Genomic DNA, 22066 nt, shown 5'->3' with positions numbered 1-22066 from the left:
TGACGACAATTGATGTAGTGCAGGTGGTATACAAGAGGAGGGGTGGGAGAGGGGGCAAGGGGACGGAGGGGGAAAGAGAACAAAGCAAGCAGTAACATTACTATGTCTGACGACAATTGATGTAGTGCAGGTGGTATACAAGAGGAGGGGTGGGAGAGGGGCCGAGGGGACGGAGGGGGAAGGAGAACAAAGCAAGCAGTAACATTACTATGTCTGACGAAAATTGATGTAGTGCAGGTGGTAACAAGAGGAGGGGTAGGAGAGGGGGCAAGGGGACGGAGGGGGAAGGAGAACAAAGCAAGCAGTAACATTACTATGTCTGACGACAATTGATGTAGTGCAGGTGGTATACAAGAGGAGGGGTGGGAGAGAGGGCAAGGGGACGAAGGGGGAAGGAGAACAAAGCAAGCAGTAACATTACTATGTCTGACAAAAATTGATGTAGTGCAGGTGGTAACAAGAGGAGGGATGGGAGAGGGGGCAAGGGGACTGAGGGGGAAGGAGAACAAAGCAAGCAGTAACATTACTATGTCTGACGACAATTGATGTAGTGCAGGTGGTAACAAGAGGAGGGGTGGGAGAGGGGGCAAGGGGACGGAGGGGGAAGGAGAACAAAGCAAGCAGTAACATTACTATGTCTGACGACAATTGATGTAGTGCAGGTGGTATACAAGAGGAGGGGTGGGAGAGGGGGCAAGGGGACGGAGGGGGAAAGAGAACAAAGCAAGCAGTAACATTACTATGTCTGACGACAATTGATGTAGTGCAGGTGGTATACAAGAGGAGGGGTGGGAGAGGGGCCGAGGGGACGGAGGGGGAAGGAGAACAAAGCAAGCAGTAACATTACTATGTCTGACGAAAATTGATGTAGTGCAGGTGGTAACAAGAGGAGGGGTAGGAGAGGGGGCAAGGGGACGGAGGGGGAAGGAGAACAAAGCAAGCAGTAACATTACTATCTCTGACGACAATTGATGTAGTGCAGGTGGTATACAAGAGGAGGGGTGGGAGAGGGGGCAAGGGGACGGAGGGGGAAGGAGAACAAAACAAGCAGTAACATTACTATGTCTGACGACAATTGATGTAGTGCAGGTGGTAACAAGAGGAGGGGTGGGAGAGGGGGCAAGGGGACAGAGGGGGAAGGAGAACAAAGCAAGCAGTAACATTACTATGTCTGATGACAATTGATGTAGTGCAGGTGGTATACAAGAGGAGGGGTGGGAGGGGGGACAGGGGGATGTGAGTGGGGAGAAGGAGAGGAACAAGGCACGCTACTTAGCAAATTTGTCAGTGACAAATTTAAAAAGCAGGGGTGGGGGGAGGAGAGAGAAGAACAAGGTGGGGAAGGAGGGGAGACAGACAAGCTGCTATCAAAAGTCAAGGGAACAGATGATAGGAGTAAGTGCTAGGAGGGGGAAGGCTGAGAGGAGGGAGAAATAATGTAGGATGGGGAGTAGGAAGATAGTAGACACACACACATACACCTGTCACATATTACCACACCCAAGGCCGGCCCTAGGGCAGGGCCTCCAGGGTGACAGCCCAGGACGTCATTATCCCCCCTGCCACGCCAGCTCGGGGGAGTCTTTCAAGGTCTCCCCTGAAATTAGATTCACCCCACTCTCGGGAGCAGAGCTCATTTAATAACAATAGGGCGCTGAAGCTTTCGTGTCAGCCCCACATTTTTGTTTTGCTGACCGGACGCTGCCGCCGCTAAGGCCGACCCTGAGCACACCTTCCTACAAGTGTGAGCTGACATAACACAAGCAACAGGCAAGATACCAGTGCAGCCTATTTTAGAACACCACACCAATGTCCACTCAGTGCCCCCCTGTTCAGGGTTGTAGAATGATCTATTAACTGGCAGATTCTTAAAGAACTCCCTAACAGTGCCCAGTCTGGACATGTCAGTGCACAATGGCTCACCATCAGTGCAAAAGTGCATTTACTGGCGCAAAAATCCTCGGGACTAAAGCACGTTGAGATATCCAGTTCTCGGTGGTATGGCCGGATCTGGGACGACAACTCGTGTATGTTGCCCCATTCTGGAGGCCGCGCAGGGAGTAATGTGCCCAGACAGGGAGTCCACATTCCAGAGGGATAAACCCAGAACGGAGCCAGTTCCCACCAGGGTAAAAACAAAATAGAACCTCCATTAGACAAGTGATCTGCAAACTGCCGGTTTTGGACTACAACTCCCATGATGACTCCCAATTGAATATGCTGAAAGGGGCTGATGGAAGTTGTAGTCAAAAACATGTGGAGATCCAAAAATTGCAGACGCCTGCTTTCATCTATAAGCGCCGTGAGTCGAGCCTCAAGAAGATGAGTCAGGGAGAAACACTCAACTTTCCAAATATAGTGCCAGAAGCTTCTAGAAGGGGAGTAACACTCAACTGAACGAATGTGTGGAGCGGACGAATATGAGGAACGGACGAATATGTACAACAGACGATGCTTAATATGCTTTGGAATGAAGGAAACACTTGAAAACATACATCATTACCACACCCCACGCTTACTCTCCCTCTTACACCACCACTCATCTAGAACACAGAGATACTATGACACCATTCGGTATAACTGTTCTCATATCCACATCTCCCTCTTACTCCACATCACTCTAAGTAATCATTGCTGGATTCACACCCCCCAGCCAGGCGTTCTCCTCAGGCCTAACGCAGCCACACTCGTTCTGGGTAAAACCGACCAGAGCAAACACATACTCCTGACTTCTCAACCACCACACCTACAACTAAGAAGCAGCTACCACTCGATTTCCGCACCAGCTGCACACATACCTAGTGCGCACACGCACTTTTGGACTCCCTCTACTCTCTATACTGACCTGAACTTCGGTTCCCGAGGGCGTTCAACCTACCAGCGCCTTCAGACCATACCAATGGTATATAAGGCGCTATATAAATGCAAAATAACAATAACAATAACAATAACTTCCCAAATATAGTAAACACGGGACAAGAAGCCGTCCCTTTCAGTGACAGAAGCTTCTAGAAACGAAGGTCACAATATGAAACGCAATTGGGTTGCGGGGGGAGTAGACCTGATAACATTAGAAAAGGCACCCTCGACCTCCTTAGAGCCAGAAGCAAAGATGGCAGCCACGGTACAGTGAAAGCATGCAGGGGGCAAGCTGGAGACCAAGTATGTCATATCCGAAAAGAGAAAGCACGAGTGGTGCAGACAGGGTGACCCGAGAAACTTGTCCTCTGTCAAATTCCCTTTTCCTGTCGAGTAAAAGTCGACCTGATGAATTATGAGAGTATGTTAAGGCGCCTTGACAGCTTTGCTCCTCATGGGCCCGGCCCGTCAGTCCCAGGCTGCGGCACTCACCTGAGCAGGTGGGTAATTAGCCGGCTGGTAAGTACCTGATTGCAGAGCGAAGGTTGTGACCCTTCACACCGCCGGGCGCATTTTTGGGTGACGGATTGAGCGGGAAATGATAAAGTGAGGCCTGGGTTTCCGCCGCCTCGGACGTGTGCCTCGAGGCCCAGGGTGATGAATAGCTCCGCACGCCCCGTCACATACCTGAGCGCCCTGCGCTGGCAGCGCACCTGTTGGGAGCCGGGTCCTCGTGTCTGCACGGGAGCTTCCGGCTTGGGGGCCCTGCGGGGAGCGCAGAGGTGCAGGGGATAATTTGACTCCTGTGAAGAGCTGGACGCCAGCGTTGGGTGGCTCCGCGAAGATGTAAACACTGGTGTTACTATTTCCCAAGTAAAAGTTACCCATTTTTATAAACCTCTTAAAGGCACACTTGCCAACATTGTCCATTCCATTTCGGAGACAGTAGTCCAGTCTTGGATTTAACTCTGCATTCGGGTTTGTGATGTGATGTAAAGTCAGTGGTCTTTTATGGCGGATTTCTGCCACTATTGGTGGCCTCGCTGCGCTTGGCTCTGTAAGAGAAAAAAGGGGCCGGTTTCATTAGTGGGACAGTGGGGAGGGCAGATATGAAACATGTGATGTTATGATATGAGAGGTTATTTATGACCCGGGGATCGAACCTGTGTTGCTCTATGTCGTCTTGCTTCCAAGGCAAGCACTTTGCCCCTAAGCTATTCTCCCGAGACGTTGGATGCTGGTCAGAGTTACCCAGTTCCTCAGTGCCAAACTGCTTTCTATGGGTGTGGAGATACTTGGGAGTATGTCGTGTCCTGACCCGGCCGCCAAAGAAGAGACCCTCTCTGGCACGGCTGGGCAACAGGGCTAAAGCAGAGAGCCCATTCGTGGCTCGGTTGCAGTTGATGTGCCAGTAGTGGCCTTACGTACGGTTTTGTGTGCGTGGTGTAAGCTGGCAGAAGAGCTGAGAGGAGAGACGGCTCATCAGAGTAAGCCCGGAGTAGGCCTTACAAGGTAAAACATCTTCCAAACCTGCATTCCAAACCATGGCCATTTGCAGACAGCTCCTATGTCTCTTGATCCCAATGGCACCTCCTTGACCACCATCTCTCTTTCTGTCTCTTTCTCTGAAATCGATACATTGTACCCCTTGAAGAACAAAACATGCACCTGTGCGTTGGCAGAAGAGGCACATGGGTGGTGCAGGTACTCAGACGTTACCATAACTTGGGAAGCAAGACATGAATGTTCAGCGGAAGGGTAGCTTGAAATCTGAAGGTCACAGTCCCCCATTTCATCTTCCTTACTATGTTGATAATAATAATGTCCAGGATGGGGTATTCAGGACTACAAGTACCAGATGGCAAAGTTAAAACCAGGACAAGACTAGCTTCTCCCAAATGGAATGGATAATGCTGGCATTTATGTATAGATGACATGCTGGGTTAACTTTTCTGGGATATGGACCTGTGACTGGGGAATGATATGATGGCATTTATAACACACCTATACACAGGTGTTTCAAGGCTCGGCGAGGCAAGGGAGGGGGAAGAGAGGAAGACAGACAACGATCTTACTAGGCCAGGTGTCATTCAGATCGCGCAAGTGCATGGGAAGGGGAGGGAGGAGAAGTGCGGGGGCAGGGGGAGAGGACAGTGCAGTACATGGGTAAGAAAATAAATAACAATAGGTAAAGTACGGCCAGCAGGTGGCAAGTGCAAGGGTAAGTGCAGATCTATCAGGCAATACATCAAATCGATTAACATTTAATTACGGGTCAGGTTCACTGCTTCATGGTTTGGATTAGTGCACGTTTGTAATGTCAATGCACACTCCAGGATTGGCTGCATTAATCCACCAAAACAGGCACAGTGCTCTTAAGAGCTCTAGGATTGGCTTGCTTTTAGAGGAGCAGGTGGACACATCATCCCTAGCTCCCGCCCCCTCACCTCTGCCATACTGGAAAAGCAGGAGAAGAGCCCTAAGTGGGACACCAGGTATCATCCCAATACCATATCGAGTGGATGAGAGACCATATGCACTCTGACAACTGTATCGAGTGTACCCTCACACTCAAAGGGTGGAAGGATGTCAGCACACACCATTGGGCATCAATGTGTGTATAAGAGAAATCTGACGAGGGAAGAGTGATGTCGTAAAGGAAAGACACAAAGATGCCCTGACACAATATAAAAATACTAAAGAATAAAGATGTAAATGAAGCAACAAGAGAAACACGTAACCAATATGAAGAAATCATTTATACAAAGATGATAAAGTAACCTGCTGACTAATAAGTGCAAATACGCAGAAACGCATGGTAGACAAGACATATAGAAGCTTGCTGTGGAGGAAAATATAACGTGGCTAGAGTGGCCATGATGGAAAGATGGACGTCAGACTCATATTAACACCAATTAAGATACCCCAGAGACAGGCCAGGCCTGCAGAGTCGGGAGACGCTGGAAAAACAGCTTTGTATGAGGAATAAGGAGGAGTCTATTGGCCTGGGATCAATGATGCTACTTCAAGGAATAATTGCAAGGCACAAAGGGAGTCAAAGGATAAGCCATGTACATAAAACATAGATTCGCTTAGATTAAGGAAAGGGGAAAACATCTGCAAAAGCCAAGTATTAGACAATTAAAAGCGTGGAAAGCCTATGCAAGGTGAAGTGAGAAAGTCTCTAGAGGCCAAGAGGTGTAATGACACCCAGCATAATTGAATTATATAGCAGTAAGTAGAAGGTCGAAATAGACAAATTCAGTGTCTCCTCACACGTGATTTAGAAGTCAAAAACAAGGGCAATTCATTAAGCTCCAGATGAAGATAATGGTGTACCTACACTCCCTTAAAAGGCAGAAAATAAAGAACAGACTGCAAGGTCAACTACAAAGGAAACGGCTTTGCTTAGGGCCGGACCGATGAGAGATGGACTAATTCGGAAAGTGGGGAGTAGTTTGACGTTACTCTAGCGTCCGTTCTGCATGCATGTTGCTAACGAGCCAAAAAGTCCAAGGTTGGGGAGGCATGACAACCAATCAGAGGGTTTATGCGGCAACATGCTATACAATGTTGCAAAGGCCAACCCGCTGCCATTTTTTGGCTACAATCAGTAATATATGTATTTAGAGGTGGTTTAAGGTATGCCTAGTAGATAGGAGGCAATCAATGGTGTTACTAACATTTACATATATTATAGGTAAAGATGTTCCCCTAACCAATCCTTCCCGTCAATAGATTTTATAGTTTGCCACGTAGGATGACATCATAGCTGACATACATTGGGGTATAAAACCTTTGTATAAAAGGTTTGGGTGTGAGTGTGTTGTTTGCCAGATTGCCCTACTTTATTCCATGTTCCAGTTAAATGTGGCAATGGAACTACCATTAAATGGAGCAATTGGCCAATGGGAATACCCTTAAATGTGGCAACGGGCAATGGGAGTACCATTAAATGGGGCAATGGGAATACCATTAAGTGGGGCAACGGGGCACTGGCAGTACCATTAAATGGGGCATTGGGAGTACCATTAAATAAAGGGGGTACAATTATATGGTCCAATGAGAGTACCATAAAATGGGGGAGTGGGGCAATGGAAGTACCATTAAATGGGATAATCCATACCTGGGTGACTTTAAAGGGGCTGGAAAATGCATTATCTCAAGGCTGGTCTCCAGCATGGCCAGAGACCACTGGGTCTGTGGGTCAGTAATTGAAGTCTGTGGGTCAGTTAGTGGAGTCTGCATGCAGACACTGCAGAAGACATTTTCTCAGTGCATTTCTGGACACAGAAAAGGGGAAACCTTTTTTGTCTAATAGAGAGGCTCAGGATTTAATGTTGCACCAAGAATCGAACTCCATCAGGGAGAACAATTTAGTCTGTGTTGTGGCCCTTTCTGCTCTATAATTTTCTGGTTACGCATGACAGACGGCACAGGGCAAGAGCCATAGGACACAGGATGAAATGGTGCCCACTTCTCAGGCAGGACTAAGAGGTTGACTGCACAGATGGGCCATCACAATCCTGGGACAAGGAGACCACTTATAATGCAGCAGTGGAGCAGTGGAATCCATGTGGTGGTGGACTAGGCAATCAACTGCTGTGCAGGGTTTTCAGTTTCAGGATCTAGAGACAAGATGACCACGTATCACGCAGCTGTGGATTCTGTGTGTTGGTGAATTAGGGGATTGACTGCTGTGTGGGGTTTTCAGTTTCAGGATCCAGGGAAAGTTGACCAAGTATCACGCAGTAGTGTATTCTGTGTGTTGGTGGACTAGGGGATTGACTGCTGTGTGGGGTTTTTAGTTTCAGGATCCAGGAAAGTTGACCAAGTATCACGCAGTAGTGTATTCTGTGTGTTGGTGGACTAGCAGATCGACTGCTGTGCAGGGTTTTCAGTTTCAGGATCTAGAGACAAGATGACCAAGTATCACGCAGCTGTGGATTCTGTGTGTTGGTGGACTAGCGGATCGACTGCTGTGCAGGGTTTTCAGTTTCAGGATCTAGAGACAAGATGATCAAGTATCACGCAGCAGTGGATTCTGTGTGTTGGTGGACTAGTGGATCGACTGCTGTGCAGGGTTTTCAGTTTCAGGATCTAGAGACAAGATGATCAAGTATCACGCAGCAGTGGATTCTGTGTGTTGGTGGACTAGTGGATCGACTGCTGTGCAGGGTTTTCAGTTTCAGGATCTAGAGACAAGATGACCAAGTATCACGCAGCTGTGGATTCTGTGTGTTGGTGGACTAGCGGATCGACTGCTGTGCAGGGTTTTCAGTTTCAGGATCTAGAGACAAGATGATCAAGTATCACGCAGCAGTGGATTCTGTGTGTTGGTGGACTAGTGGATCGACTGCTGTGCAGGGTTTTCAGTATCGGGATCCAGGAAAGTTGACCAAGTATCACGCAGCAGTGGATTCTCTGTGTTGGTGGACTAGGGGATTGACTGCTGTGTGGGGTTTTCAGTTTCAGGATCCAGGGAAAGGAGACAAAGTATCACGCAGCAGTGTATTCTGTGTGTTGGTGGACGAGGGGACCGACTCCTGTGTGGGGTTTTCAGTATCGGGATCCAGGAAAGTTGACCAAGAATCACGCAGTAGTGTATTCTGTGTGTTGGTGGACGAGGGGACCGACTCCTGTGTGGGGTTTTCAGTATCGGGATCCAGGAAAGTTGACCAAGTATCACGCAGCAGTGGATTCTGTGTGTTGGTGGACTAGGGGATTGACTGCTGTGTGGGGTTTTCAGTTTCAGGATCCAGGGAAAGTTGACAAAGTATCACGCAGCAGAGTATTCTGTGTGTTGGTGGACGAGGGGACCGACTCCTGTGTGGGGCTTTCAGTATCGGGATCCAGGAAAGTTGACCAAGTATCACGCAGTAGTGTATTCTGTGTGTTGGTGGACTAGGGGATTGACTGCTGTGTGGGGTTTTCAGTTTCAGGATCCAGGGAAAGTTGACCAAGAATCATGCAGTAGTGTATTCTGTGTGTTGGTGGACTAGGGGATTGACTGCTGTGTGGGGTTTTCAGTATCGGGATCCAGGAAAGTTGACAAAGTATCACGCAGTAGTGTATTCTGTGTGTTGGTGGACTAGGGGATTGACTGCTGTGTGGGGTTTTCAGTTTCAGGATCCAGGGAAAGTTGACCAAGTATCACGCAGTAGTGTATTCTGTGTGTTGGTGGACTAGGGGATTGACTGCTGTGTGGGGTGTTCAGTATCGGGATCCAGGAAAGTTGACCAAGTATCACGCAGTAGTGTATTCTGTGTGTTGGTGGACTAGGGGATTGACTGCTGTGTGAGGTTTTCAGTTTCAGGATCCAGGAAAGTTGACCAAGTATCACGCAGTAGTGTATTCTGTGTGTTGGTGGACGAGGGGACCGACTCCTGTGTGGGGTTTTCAGTATCGGGATCCAGGAAAGTTGACCAAGTATCACGCAGTAGTGTATTCTGTGTCTTGGTGGACTAGCGGATTGACTGCTGTGTGGGATTTTCAGTTTCAGGATCCAGGGAAAGTTGACCAAGTATCACGCAGAAGTGGATTCTGTGTGTTGGTGGACGAGGGGACCGACTCCTGTGTGGGGTTTTCAGTTTCAGGACCCAGGGGCAAGGAGACCATTTCCCATGCAGCAGTGGCCCCCTTATGGTGGAGGGCAAGGAGATCAAATGCTTGTGGGGCCTTCAGTTTCAGAATCCAGGTAAATACCTTACCATCGAGTCAGATGATTTTCACTTAACATAGGGTCACGCCCGGGACAAGCCAATGCCCAGGCACAGGGGTCTGCCACCAAAATGGCATTACTTGCAAGCATGTTGGATCTCGGAGCAGTCCACCCAGCACTAAAATAATGTCCACCCCTCGCTTGTGGCGAGTCAGTCCTGATACAAATGGACAACACAATAATGATGTATTACACCAAGTAAACACCGAGGAAAGTGAACCAGCTCCCCCGCCCCCCTAGGGAAGTCCTCGTTCAGTAGCATTGGGCACTGAAATGCAACACCTGGTTGAGATCGGGCTATATACTATGAGTGCACAACATGGAGGAGTGCGGTGTGAGGACCGCAACTAGCTTTGCATTCAATTAGTTATTTATAACGCACTTAATATCCAGAGGTTTCTAACCACGAACCTGGGGATCGAACCTGTGTTGGTCCACGTCGTCTTGCTTCCAAGGCGAGCACGTTACCCCTGAACTATCCTCCTGAGACAAATAACTTCAGAGAGTGGGTTTTCTAGCGCAGACGGCTTCCACATCAGAAAATGCAACAGGATGACATTTCGGATTCAGGTTCAATGAGGTGGGGTTTTTTGATCCTGCGGGGGGGCGGGAGGGGCAGGACGAGTATTTAGTGCCTTTCCGCCTCTTCCCATGATTCTTGGCAATTCAGAAATACAGACTCTCCAGTTCCAGGATAATTGCAACAGCCCCAGCAAGGTAGCCCTGATATCCAGACCTGCCTCAACAGCACAGACTTGTGTGAAGACCAGATCTACAACAGGCGAAATATCACCACAATATCCCACTGTCAAACATGGGTGCTTGGCCCATGAAGTCCTGAAAGCATCTAGACTTGCTGAACGTTTGCCATAACATTGTCTAGAAGACGTCCTTGCATGAAAGGGGCCTGCTGGAGTTTTCTAAGAAAGTGACCTCACCCTTCTTTCAAACCTGAATGTAATTTCTCATTTCCATGTTAAGCAATCAGTCGACCTGCCAGCATTCTTTGCTCATCCCCCATCACCACGGAGCAGACTCGGTCTGTTAAAAGGGTGTTGAAGGTCTGATATTGACATAACAAAGGCCTTGAGGATGTCTAGTCAGTTACTTGTATTTTAGCAACACTAGGTGCACGGTTCCTGTGTTCAAGATAACAGAGGCACGAGGGATAGTCTCAATGTGTGTCTATTGCCAGAACATCATTTATACATGTCTGGGTATGCCTAGGGCTCACTAGACTAGAGTTAGGTGGCTGCAGCTGAAAGGTTTAGGAACGCTCCCATTTCGGAGCTCTGCAGGGCAGCCACAGGCAGAGCCGCGCACCCGTTTAGTAAACACTGTTGCATTGAGTTAGATGGCATGCTCAGATTCCCCCGCAGGGTTGGCACCCTTCAGGGATGTGTTTGCAGAGCAGGTTATTTATCTCTCCTTAGCCCTCCTCCCTATGTTTGCTGTGGGGTACTTCTTGCTGTTCTGTCGTTGTCGCAGTGGACTACGAAGACAACTACGAAGACACTTTCCGTACTTACCTCTAGTAGTAGTTGTGCATCGAGGATCTCGTCCTCATTATTTATAAGCAGCCCTTCGACATTCTCATCTTCTGGAGGGACCATAATCCAGAGGCCTTGCTGTGGAGGGGCTAAGGGGACTATAGCCCCGGGTCTTTTGGTTGTAGCCTCTGATAGAAGCTCAGGGGCTACAACCAAAAGGCTACCGAGCCCTGAATCCCGACAGTCCCGACATTAGCATAGCCCCGGATCGTGCCCAGACCTAGCAACACCCCTGCCATAATTCCAAGTAGTGTTCCAAATAAAATTAAGGCCCAGTCCCTGCTGCAGTGCATGATGGGTCGGGTGTGAAGAGATTCTTTAAAGGGACAGCAATCATATTACAAAGCAGAGTCGACCTGCATTTTTGTTAGGGAGAATGTATGCTCTTTTATTCCTTTTTAAAGAAAGGGGAACAATTATTTCCTATGAGATCTACCTTTTAAGAAAAGTGTTCAGGCATGCCACTGGACTCGAGGAAACACCCTAGCATAATTGTTAATAATAATGTAGAAATTCCAATACGGTAATTTTTTGGTGTTCAGACATTTGGTCGAATGAAAACTGGTCGAAAGACATTCGGTCGACGCAATTTGGTCGAAAACCAAATGGTCGAATTTTTTTTAAATTTATATATATATTTTTCGGGTTTTCGTTTTTTTAAAAAAAGGGGTTTTTAGAAAAAAAAGGGGTGAAAATAAAAATAAAAAAAAATTCGACCATTTGGTTTTCGACCAAATTGGTTAGACCATTTGTCTGGTCGACCAATTTTTTTCGACCAAATGACTGGTAACCAATTTTTCCTAACCTCATAAACTACGCCTCAAACTATATTCACAGGGAAGAGCGCTCAGCAATCCGGTGGCTGGAAATGTTTCCGAGAACACACAGTATACCAGCCGCATTTCTCCAACCACCTAAGGAACTTCCCGGGTTCCGACCATTTTCTTTCCTGGCCTCTCCACCAACACCCCCAAAGTCTGTCCTGCCACACCCTCCACTCCCAAGTCATCCCCCAAACCAATTCCATCTGACTTTCCCTCTTGCACTCCTGGAACTGCTGCTTCTTACCTGGCCGTCAAAGAAATAGAAAAGGGACCAACCTCCTTTTCTATTTGCTAAGAAGGTGGCCATCTTGGTTTTATCCCACCGAAGTTTGATCTCAAGCATGTGCACGGAGCCCATGTGGCCTGTCTAGGCTCGAGCTGGCGGGCTAGAAAATCTCTGTAAACCAATGAAGTCGAGTGACCAGACGTCCCGGTTCTGCTGGGACTGTCCCGGTATTTGGTGCTCTGTCCCCTTTTCTCAAGATTATGTTCCCATTGAAAAGTGCAGCAGCACCGGTTTTCAGTAATAGATCTTCATGGCTGGCAGGCAGGAATGCACAATCTCACACAGAAGAACAGCTGCATTTTACAAATTAAGACAGTGGTAGTTTGTGAATTAGTTATAATATGTGTTTATTTGAACAGTAACACTTAAACCTCTTCTCTTCCAAACACCACTGAAGTGTAGTCCCTTGACAGCCACTTTCAAAGGTTAGTCCTACTTTTATGTAAGTTGCCCTGTCCCAGTTTTTTTTTTTAATTTAAAATCTGGTCACCCTACAATTAAGGCAACACAGCCCTCGAGGCTTGAGTGTACACTAAGGTTTATGGGACTGAATACTGGTGGGCTGACTCATCATTTCAACATCCGAGGTGGACACAATGTGTGCCATTAAGATGGTTTCATGCAAACATTTGCTAGATAAGCTAATTAGTTCCTATGGAAAACTCAAATGTTGCCCCCTTACAGCAGTAATGAAAATACACTTAAAATTGCACATTTGAATAGACTACGGGGCTCCCTGACACTTGTAACTATTTCGCTCCCCCTCCCTCCCTACGGCGTATTTTCAGATTTCACGGACGCAGGAGCGGCCTTGGCAAGTAACCCTTATCCATTCTTTTAACTGAAATAAATAAAAATAAAACAGAAAGAAAGCAGCGTGTCTACCTGCCAAAATAAGTTCTGTCAATGTAAACAGGACCGGCCTGTGATGGATGATGCCGGCCCCGGCCGCAGCCAGTCGGGGGCCTGGAGGGCACCAGGGAACGAGTCAGGGAGGACCCCACCTCGCCTCGGCCAGGCTCGCGCCGCCGCATCTCTGTCAGCTGCCGGGACGCTGCAAGGGAAATTACATAAGGCCAGACCGATCAGTGCTTCCATGTCCTTCCTGTTTAAGACCGAGACGGGCTCCGCCTTTTCTCCATTTCATCGCTGGCTTTGCTTTGCTCGCCCGTTTCTATTCCAGGCGCTTTTCGCGATGCAAGAGGACTTTTTGTGATCCTAGTACCCGGTCAGGTTTTGACTTCACTGTTGTGAAACGCCCCGACTTTTTCCCGTTCATTCTTTTGCAATAATATGTTTGTATATAGCGCTTCATTCCAATTTCCTGCCGCTTCTAAGCGTTGCCACCAATGCATGCCGTTACTTAATTTGATATTAGTCAGTTTCTCAACCTTGCAAGCATAAAGGCTACCCAGTCCCTTGGTATTTGCTCACGGATTGGGGAGCGCAGACACCCAGCTTTATTGAGTTATTTAATTATTGTATGTGTATAGCGCACTAGCAGCCCAGAGGCATAGGGGCGCCGTCCTCACCACAGAAGCCCCCGATTGCAAGTTAAGCCATTGGCTGCCTTTATTTTGAACCCTCCTCTTCTGGAAACATAACTCGCATCTTCCTTCACTCCCTTTATTCGGACACCCCAATGGCCCATCACCCTGGCAGTTTCTAAAATGTCCGCTTCTTCTGACCCAGGCCCCGGGCCGCATGAAATGCGGGACGATAGAGGGTCTGGGAGTTTAGGCGCGAGGTGGTGGAAAACGGTGCGAAAGCGTAGGGAGGGGCGTCCGAACGGCGCCACAAGAAACAAAAGCCCAGGAAGGGCAGGAAACAGCACCTGGGAAGGTGCGAAATGTAACAGCAAGGGGTCAGGGGGGGTAACCCGGCCGAACCCCCAAGAAGGAACAAAAGGCCGGGGGGGTATAAGTAAGCCTGGAAAAGGAGAGGCGGCACAAACCAGGTAAGAGCTCACCTCTCTCGGGTGGGCTCTTAGTGCCTGGATAAGGGGAAGGAAAAACGTTTGCTCTTGCGGGCTCACGCATTTTTCTACCTCTCTGATTTCATTCTAAACGCAGTGGCTACGAGTCGCCCAACGGTGCCGGAGCAGGAGCGACCCAGAAGTACCACTGCGAACGAACAAAGGACTTTCGCCGTGGTCAAACGAGAAGCGTGGCTGACAGAATTCAGACGAGAAGGATGGCGGAAGGAAGAGCAAAAAGGGCCCAAGAATTCTCAGAATGGGCGAGAAAGGCAGAGAAGGAATACGGGGCACAATGGATGCGGGAGATAATGCAGAAAGAAGAAAGGGCGAAGACAACGTCACCTCTGCTGTTCATAGAGCCCAGCAGCAGCGAAGGAGAAGACGAGGTACCGTAAGGACAGAAAAGGGGAAGAGCGGAGTCGAAGAGATCAGAGGAACAGACAGAGGCACCGACCAAGAGAAAGAAAAAAGATAAAAAGAAAGGTACTGTGAATAATAATGTGGGGAATAAAATAGTAAAAATGTTTAAAAATTGCGTCACGGTTTTGGGTAAGTCGCCCAGAACCAATGACAAGAAGAGCAAATGGGGGAAGGGATCCAGGGAGGAGCAGCAGGGGAGTTCCTCAACCGAAGGAAGCAGTGATGACGAAGAAAGGGATCATCTAAGGGCTTGGGTAAAATGGAGAGGAGTGGTGAGCAGGGAAAAACAGAGAGGGGCAGGGGTAGAACCCAGGGTACCCCGGGCCCAGCACCACAAGGGGCACCAGTAGAACCCAGGGAAACCCCGATCCTGGCACCACAAGGGGCACCGGTAGTCCCGGTGCCGCAAAGGGCACCAATAATTCCGGCACCGCAAGGTACACCGGCAGGGCCAAACGTAGTGACAGGGGACACACCACCGGGAGCAGCACCGACGTTGGCAGCGGCAGAAAATGGGGGGGCCACTCATGACGAAATATGGCAGGCCAACCATGGGTAAAGATGCACAGGGCAGGTCAATGAAAGCGATGGCTTGGTACATAAATTACAAAGTAAAGGAAAAAATATGGAGGAAGGAATTGATCGATATCTTTACATTGTTAGATTGTCAAAAGAGGGGGATGAATGTGGCCCTAGAGGACATGAAGGAGGATGAGAAATGCTTACTAAGAAAAGGACCAGTAGTGAGGAGCTTTGACAACTGGATGGCGGCCTTCACCATAATGTCCACAATTATATTACAAAAATTCCCAGAAGACGGGGTAGCATTAGTTGCGTATCAACAGAGGGTGCTGAAGGTACACGCAGCGTTTGGAGGGGACGCATGGCTGGAGTATGACCATGAGTTCAGAAAGGAGATGGACTGCTTTCCGGATATGGGATGGGATGGGATGAGGAAAACTTTAATCTCTACATATTTAACGTGCTAAAGGAGAAATGGGATTCCAAGGAGCAGAGCACAGGGGGGCAGCAGAGAAGGCAGTATTGGCAGAATTATTACAGAGCGGATTATAGATCCAGTAGCAGAAAGTACGAATCCAGCTATGACAGAAATAGAGACCAGAGTTTTCGGAGCAGAAATTATGGGTCACAGAGGGTGGCAGAGCAGCCTGCCCCCGACAACACAGGGGGGGGGGAGCAGTGGGAGCACGGGGACAACACGAGCAGAACCAGGACAATGCAGGAGATTTGAAAAGGGGGTACCCTGTAGCTGGGGATGGAAGTGCAAGTTCAGCCACAAGTGCGAGAGATGTAAGGGGGACCACAGCAGCTCCAAGTGCACAAGGGCCGCAGCTCCAAGCGGCAGAAGCAATGAGACGCGGAAATAAGAACTGGGGCGGGAAAGGGGCCACGCCAGTAAAAATCGAGAGGATGGAAAGATGGCTCCAGAAATACCCACACCAAGAAACGGCAGAACAAATCAGACAAGGCTTTAGTGAAGGTTTTAACATCCTGTTTACTGGGCAGGGAGGGCAAGACATTCCTAGGAATCTAAAATCGGCAACCAAAAACAGAGATATAGTGACCAGTAAGATCAGGAAAGAAGTAGAACTGGGGAGGGTGGAGGGCCCCTTTACGGCCTTACCATTCAAAGAATTTATATGCTCTCCACTAGGGCTGGTGCCGAAAAAAGACGAAGGGGAATACAGGCTGATACACTACCTATCCTACCCCCCCGGGGGCCTTGGTGAACGACGGCATCGCCCAGAGCGATGCAACAGGATCATATTCAGACTTCGAGGAGGCAGTGGAACTGGTCAGGAAGGCAGGGGAAGGGGCATGGATGGCGCAAGCAGACATTAAATCAGCATTCCGCCTGTTGCCAGTCAACAGCGGATCACAAAGGTGGTTATGCATGCGTTGGGAGGGGGAATACTTCATCGACAAATGCCTCCCGATGGGGTGCGCCATCTCATGCGCATATTTTGAGAGGGTAAGTTCATTTTTACAATGGGCAGTAACACAAGAGATGAGGGAGTCCATGATGGTACATTACCTGGATGATTTTTTATTCGTCGGGTCCAAAGGTTCAGAGCTATGGAGGGCAACACTGGACAAATTTGTGGAAATTACAAGCGAGTGGGGTTTTCCTCTGGCGGAGAAGGAAACGATGGGCCCAACGCATATTATCCAATTCCTAGGTATAGAAATTGACTCAAACAAAGGAAGGTGTCAGATCCCGGAGGACAAGGTGACGGATCTGCTGAAGACAATAAAGGAACTACAGGGAAAAAACAAAGCGACAGTGAGAGAATTGCAAGCGCTGGCAGGGAAGCTGAACGTCGCAGGAAGAGTCATACCACAGGGGAGGGTGTTCCAGAGAAGCATGGAGCTGAAAACAAGAGGTGCTACCAAGAGGCACCACAGAGTCAGGCTAGGGGGAGGAATCAAGAGAGATCTGGAAGTGTGGGCAGAATCTCTGAAATACCTCAAGGGGTCGGTGATATGGCACTCACCGGTGAACGAAGAAGGTAAAAGGGTGTTGTTCACCGATGCAGCAGGTGGCCTTGGTTTTGGCGCAATACTGGGAAAAAAATGGTGTGCAGGCAAGTGGCCAAAAACATGGCAAGTGGCGGAATGGACAGGAAACAACACTGCTGGAGCTCTTCCTGATTTGGGTCGCGTTATGCGCATGGGGGAAGAGCTAGGAAACAAGGAGTTGGCAGTATGCTCATATAACACGGCGGTGGTGCACGTGTTAAACAAAGGTAGTGCGTCATGCATGATAGTGTTGGAATTAATGAGGGCAATCACACTGGAAAGCCTAAAAATTAATACATGCATAAAGGCGAGGCATATCGCTGGGGAAGAAAATGTGGCGGCTGATGCAATCTCTCGCTTTCAGTGGGAGAAATTCAGGGAGCTGAGACCGGACGCCGACAAGGAAAGAACGCCCACGCCGCGGAAGGCATGGGTCCCGTTGGGGGCACTAGAAAGGAAAGCACGGTTGGCCACAAGGTCGACTCAAAAGAAGTGGGAGAAGAACGGAGAAAAGAAAGGGTCATCGACAAGCTGACCAGGAACGCCCTAACGTACAAAACGGGTAAGCAGTACGAAAAGCATGTAAAAGATGTGTTGGTGGAAACAGGTGTAAAAGAGGTGGAAAAAATTTCTACGGAAAAAATGTGTGAATTTCTCGAAGGGGCATTTGCGAAAGGGAAAAAGAAAAGCTGGGCAGCAGCGCACCTAGCAGCGGTGACATATACCACAAAAGTGGCGGGCATACCGGACCTGACCGACAGCGCTAAAATAAAATACGCTATGAGAAGATGGGCGAAGTTAGAGGGGAAGAAACCAGATAACAGAAAGCCGGTAAATTTTGGGAAATTGATAATTCTGTTAAAAGTGCTGCGAGACACATGCAGCAGCACGTACGAAACCGCGCTGCTCAGGGCAGCATTTGCGCTAGCATAATATGGAGCTTTCAGAATAGGGGAACTGGTGGCCAGGAATATGGTGGCAGGAGACGGCCTGGCAAGGAAAGACATTAGTATGGGAATCAAGGGGATGTCTATAATGCTAAAGAAATCTAAGACAGACCAAACGGGGAAGGGGAGAGCAATAGATCTCAATTGCATCAGAGAGAAGGAACACTGTCCCAGATGCATCACCCAAGAATTCCTAGATCTGCGACCAGATGTCGACGGACAGTTATTAATACAGAGGGACGGCAGCGCACTCAGCAGTTACCAGTTTCAGGCAGTATTGAAACAGGCGGTGGCAAGAGCAGGATGGGATCCAGCTGAATTTGGGACACACTCTTTCAGGATAGGAGCAGCAACCTCTGCCTGGGCGGAGGGCCTGGGAGCAAAGGGGGTGAGAAGAATTGGGGGATAGAAGTCGCAATGCTTTAAAAAATACATAAGGGAGGAACTGATATGATACTTATCTCACCCGTTTCCATAGAGATCGGCATGGATAGTGCGGCACTCTTTCGTGACCCGGGCAGGCAGGTGGCTGGAAGAGGTGAAGCAAGGACTACATTTCAGGAACACAATTATGTCCTGGTGGGGCCGCCCGGGGATGCACTGGGAGGACATCCATGACAGGCTGTCGGACCTGATAGGTTTCAGGGACCCCCCCTAGTACCTAGTTATACATCTCGGGGGGAACGACCTGGTGAGCACAAACAGGGGTAAATTACAAAGGAACATTTGCGAGCCGCTGCATAGCATAGCCCGCAGCTGGTGGAAAACTGAGATTATTATGTCAGAAATAATACCAAGAAGAGTCTGGTAGGGGGCACAGAAGAGGCACACAATTGAAATAGCCAGAAAGAAACTAAATAAATCAGTAGAAAAGTACTGCAGGAACACAGGTCTGCACTTCATAAGACATGGCTTACACGGGAGCAACCCGGACATGTTTCACCAGGACGGGGTACACCTATCAAGGAAAGGGATGTTTTTTTTTTCCGACAACATTTTTAGGGCACTCCAAGAATGAGGTTGTAGGTAGGGTGCTTTTGGGGGGACCTGAGCGGGCGTAAAGAACACCCGCTCAGGTGTGGCGGCATGTGCCCAGGAACGAAGGCCCAGGGATAACAAGGACTCAGGAGGAGCCTTGGGCAACTTCGGGAATGGACACAAGGTGCCCAAATGCATATGGCAGTGTAATTATTTTGTTGTGTTGTATTTTCTGTAAGAAAATAAAATGCCTACGGCCTACAACTTTTCCATACACATAAGTTGTCTGTGATTTATTGCTTAGGTAGGGATCTGGTAAGAGAAGCAAAGCGGACCCACACTACTCAGCCTAACACAAGTGCTCCCTACGCAGGAGTGGGAGAAATGACCTGGGGGAAAACAATACTGGCGAAATTGACCTCAAGTCCATTTCACTGGCGGGGCATATTTTGTATCTCTTTCGCGACTGCTTAGGCACATTATTTATTTTTGGCCTGAAATGTTTTGTGCGTAAAAAAAACAACGTTTGAGGAACGAGACATTCTGGGCAGGATAATATGCAAGACTACATGTTTTCCCTTTAGGAACAGGGACAACAATGGCCAAAACAGCCATTTACGCTCCGTAGTCGCAATTGGCATACGCGGCACATTTTGCTCACAATAAGCACATTTTTCTGCAGAGCAAATCTCGGCCTTTTCGCCGTACCCTAGTCAATTGTCGAGTGAGCCAGGGACGTAATTTCACCATAATGCCAGTGGTGGCGTAAATTACATCACATGATCCTTGCCCTCTGATGACATCACAGGAAGGGATGTCATTTGACCCCCACCCGGAAGTGACATCATGGGAAGCGATGAAACACAACCTCTCAACCCTTGACAAAATAGAAAGTGGCATCACATAGCATTGTTCCTAAGTACAGTACGCAAAATATGGTCACGATATCACTGTAATGTGACATACATTACATACAAGATGGATCACCATATGTATCGTTAATGTGAGCGTCTATGGGCCCATATTGTCGAATTTCTGTGAATGCAAGCAGACGTCTAAGGCCAAATGATAATGATGTATTATTATATAGCACTTACGCTTAAGCGCTTTATATAGACAAAATATACATCCAATATCACCCAAGCTGTGTTGCTACTCATTTATCGACCTCAGAAGGATGAGTTGAGGTGTTTAAGAAGAGACTAAATCAGTGACTCACCCCCTGAAGTGTGCCTGAAATAAACCTTTAATGAGTCTAGCAATTATTGCATAGAATTCCAGAAAGTCACATTATTTGGTATTCCTTTTCTTTCTTATTTAGGGTCAAAGCAGAAAGTGTTACACTTGTGGAACCCCCCCTTTTTTTAAGAGGTCTGATCAAGAGATCCATCCACTCCAGAAACAAATAGCCACATGGTGCTGGCCCAGGGACGTACACCTTAGGGGTAGCAAGGGAGACCACAGGGGTAGCAAGTGAGACATCAGGGGTCGTAGTTGCAACCCCTGGCGGTCCCAAATGACATCCATGGTATGACCACTATCAAAGAAAACCTTCCTTCCCTTGCACCTGCATTGGCTGCGCTGGTCCATATTTAGTTAGTGCGCTGTAGTTTTCCTCATCATTTTAGAAGGACCCATTATGTTCTGCTTAAAAAACTCTACTACAGACTAGTGGTGAGCAAAGTTCACGGCCGTGAAACCAAAAGTGTGGAATTTGTACTGGAATCCGCTTTTCGCCTGTTCTGCGAAATCAGTTTTACGTTCCACCGCCACTAAAACTTTGCCCCTTTTCTATGGTTTTGCACGGAGCATGGGCTTTCATTCCCATGTTGGGGACGACAACACTTGCACAAGTCTTTATGAGCTGTGTTCGTTTCGTGCAGCAACACAAGTAACTTTGTGCAGGTTCTTTCAAACCATGCTAGTTTTACGCAGTGCCACGAGAAACTGCGCAGTTTTGCGATTTGTGATAGATTCGTGCAGTGACATGAGGAACTTTGGGCAGGTCTTTTTTTGAACACATCATGAAAAACTTTGTGCAGTTCATTTTCGATATGTGGTAGTTTCTTGCAGTGGCAGGAGAAACTTTGCACGGTTTTCCCCGATCCGTACTAGTTTCATGCATCAGCATGGGAAACTTCACGTGGGCTCCTGTTCGATGCATACTCATTTTGCGTTGCGATTCGAGAAACGTTGCTTGTTTTTTTAATCGTGCTCGGTTCGCGCAGCGACACTCGAAACCTCATGCATAAATTTTGATCCTCTCTTTTCGATTCATTCTAGATTTACGCAGCGGTATGAGAACATTTGTGCCGCACTTTTCGATCTGTGCTAGGTTTGCACAGCGGTACAGGACACTTCACGCTTCGGGTTCTCTAGCAGCATGGCTGCCTGATCCTTAAAGTTCATGCAGGTTGCTGCATGTGCCAAGACCATCGCCACTGGTTTGCAATCCAGCAGTTTCCCCATTGGACTGGAGGGTTCATCAGATACTGTAGAGGATGAGGATGAGGAGAGATGCCTTCTTTGTTTCTTGGATTGCCTCTTGGATGCATATTCTTCTTTGAGGGTCTCCCAGATCAACTCTTTGAGTTGGGTCATCTTACGGTCTTCCCTAGCCCTCTTCCTACCTCATGGAGACTCTGGACCTCAGCCATGGAAGAGGAGGATCCCCCATGCATGGTCCTTCCCTTGGCTTTGCCCATGGTTAACCTGAGGGGACGGGCAAACCATGCTGCCTTCCCCCGCCATACTCCTTTTATCCTAAAAAGCCCAGGAGAGATTGGCCACCTGAGAGTTTTTGGCCTATACCAATAATTCAGGGCCGAAACACCATACAAGTTGTCTCCCACTCCCTTCCGCTCCTTCCCATTGGGAGCGTATAATGCTGGCCGTTTTCATTCTTATACGTTCTGAGTAAACAGAGCCACATTAGACAAGGTGAAAAAGTCCTTCATTATCT

Source organism: Ambystoma mexicanum, chromosome 10, assembly GCF_040938575.1.
Source record: "Ambystoma mexicanum isolate Mex_15411 chromosome 10, UKY_AmexF1_1, whole genome shotgun sequence".
Classification (NCBI taxonomy): Eukaryota; Metazoa; Chordata; class Amphibia; order Caudata; family Ambystomatidae; genus Ambystoma; species Ambystoma mexicanum.
This window is presented reverse-complemented; position numbering follows the sequence as displayed.